At 43.8% G+C, this 2,500-nt stretch overlaps 1 protein-coding gene across 1 annotated transcript in view; it reads left to right on the top strand.

Annotated features, from left to right (window-relative positions):
- LOC143287915 (uncharacterized) overlaps window positions 1-2,500 on the top strand; it is a 28,648-nt gene that overhangs the window by 623 nt on the left and 25,525 nt on the right. The gene's annotated exons all lie outside the window — the stretch shown is intronic.

The following is a 2,500-nucleotide window of genomic DNA, read 5'->3' as shown; positions in this document are numbered from 1 at the left end:
TGGAGATGTTGCAAAAGAGGAGTGATGTGCTCAGATCTTTTCTTTCTGAGGACGAGTCGGGCAGCAGAGATTTGTATGCGCTGAAGGGACTGAATGGATGAAGGAGGCAAACCTTCATCTCCTTCTTCTTCTTCACACACACACAGGCATGCAACATTTTACGTGTATGACCATTTTTGTTCATTTACACTGCCATGTAGGCAACCATACTTCGTTTTCGGAGGAGCGGGGGATGGGGGGAGGGGGGTGCATGCTGGGTATGTTCTTGTTTCAATGACCCACCAAACGTTGACATGGATTACAGGATCTTAATTTAACATGCGTATATTTTGATCTTCTGGACGCGCATACACACGAAGGGGGTTCAGGCACTATATAGTAGGTCTGCACATGATATGTTGACTTGGGAGATCGGAAAAACTCTCATCCCTTAACTCATCAGGTGCGGCGAGGATCGAACTCAGCATGCGTCTGGACTGAATCCCTATAATGAGTACAGGCACCATTAAAAAAAAAAAAAAAGAAAAAAAAGAAAAAGATTACGCACGTTAAAGATCCCATGACCCGTTGTAATAGTACGGTATGAAACGGAATGAGTAAAACGAAAGAAATTGTCAGAACAAACCAAAATAGATTCAAAATAAAAACGAAATAAGACAAGTTAAAATAAAAACAAAATCAGTTCGAAGGAAAAACACACGCGTATAAATAGATGCACATGGGATTCGGGTTTTGCGGATTATAATCGAGAGAGAAGAAATTACTGATTTCTGAAAGGTGTGATACTGCGAGTGTTTGGTTTTGGAGCAAATCCTTTACAACGTGTTCTCTAACTGGGAAATTGTTGGGCAGGGTAGTCGATGCATGCGCACGCTTACACGCCATTGAAGACCAGAAAGATCATTTCTGAAAAGTGTGATACTGCCAGTGTTTGGTTTTAGAGCAAATCCTTTACAACGTGTTCTCTAACTGGGAAATTGTTGGGCAGGGTAGTCGATGCATGCGCACGCTTACACGCCATTGAAGACCAGGAAGATCATTTCTGAAAAGTGTGATACTGCCAGTGTTTGGTTTTAGAGCAAATCCTTTACAACGTGTTCTCTCACTGGGATATTGTTGGGCAGGGTATTCGATGCATGCGCACGCTTACACGCCATTGAAGACCAGGAAGATCATTTCTGAAAAGTGTGATACTGCCAGTGTTTGGTTTTAGAGCAAATCCTTTACAACGTGTTCTCTAACTGGGAAATTGTTGGGCAGGGTATTCGATGCATGCGCACGCTTACACGCCATTGAAGACCAGGAAGATCATTTCTGAAAAGTGTGATACTGCCAGTGTTTGGTTTTAGAGCAAATCCTTTACAACGTGTTCTCTAACTGGGAAATTGTTGGGCAGGGTAGTCGATGCATGCGCACGCTTACACGCCATTGAAGACCAGGAAGATCATTTCTGAAAAGTGCGATACTGCCAGCGTTTGGTTTTGGAGCAAATCCTTTACAACGTGTTCTCTAACTGGGATATTGTTGGGCAGGGTATTCGATGCATGCGCACGCTTACACGCCATTGAAGACCAGGAAGATCATTTCTGAAAAGTGTGATACTGCCAGTGTTTGGTTTTAGAGCAAATCCTTTACAACGTGTTCTCTCACTGGGATATTGTTGGGCAGGGTATTCGATGCATGCGCACGCTTACACGCCATTGAAGACCAGGAAGATCATTTCTGAAAAGTGTGATACTGCCAGTGTTTGGTTTTAGAGCAAATCCTTTACAACGTGTTCTCTAACTGGGATATTGTTGGGCAGGGTATTCGATGCATGCGCACGCTTACACGCCATTGAAGACCAGGAAGATCATTTCCGAAAAGTGTGATACTTCGAGTGTTTGGTTTTAGAGCAAATCCTTTACAACGTGTTCTCACTGGGAAATTGTTGGGCAGGGTAGTCGATGCATGCGCACGCTTACACGCCATTGAAGACCAGAAAGATCATTTCTGAAAAGTTCGATACTGCCAGTGTTTGGTTTTGGAGCAAATCCTTTACAACGTGTTCTCTAACTGGGAAATTGTTGGGCAGGGTAGTCGATGCATGCGCACGCTTACACGCCATTGCAGACCAGGAAGATCATTTCTGAAAAGTGTGATACTGCCAGTGTTTGGTTTTAGAGCAAATCCTTTACAACGTGTTCTCTAACTGGGATATTGTTGGGCAGGGTATTCGATGCATGCGCACGCTTACACGCCATTGAAGACCAGGAAGATCATTTCTGAAAAGTGTGATACTGCCAGTGTTTGGTTTTGGAGCAAATCCTTTACAACGTGTTCTCTAACTGGGATATTGTTGGGCAGGGTAGTCGATGCATGCGCACGCTTACACGCCATTGAAGACCAGGAAGATCATTTCTGAAAAGTGTGATACTGCCAGTGTTTGGTTTTAGAGCAAATCCTTTACAACGTGTTCTCTAACTGGGAAATTGTTGGGCAGGGTAGTCGATGCATGCGC

This window comes from Babylonia areolata, chromosome 12 (genome assembly GCF_041734735.1).
Source record: "Babylonia areolata isolate BAREFJ2019XMU chromosome 12, ASM4173473v1, whole genome shotgun sequence".
NCBI lineage: Eukaryota > Metazoa > Mollusca > Gastropoda > Neogastropoda > Buccinidae > Babylonia > Babylonia areolata.
This window is presented reverse-complemented; position numbering and strand designations above follow the sequence as displayed.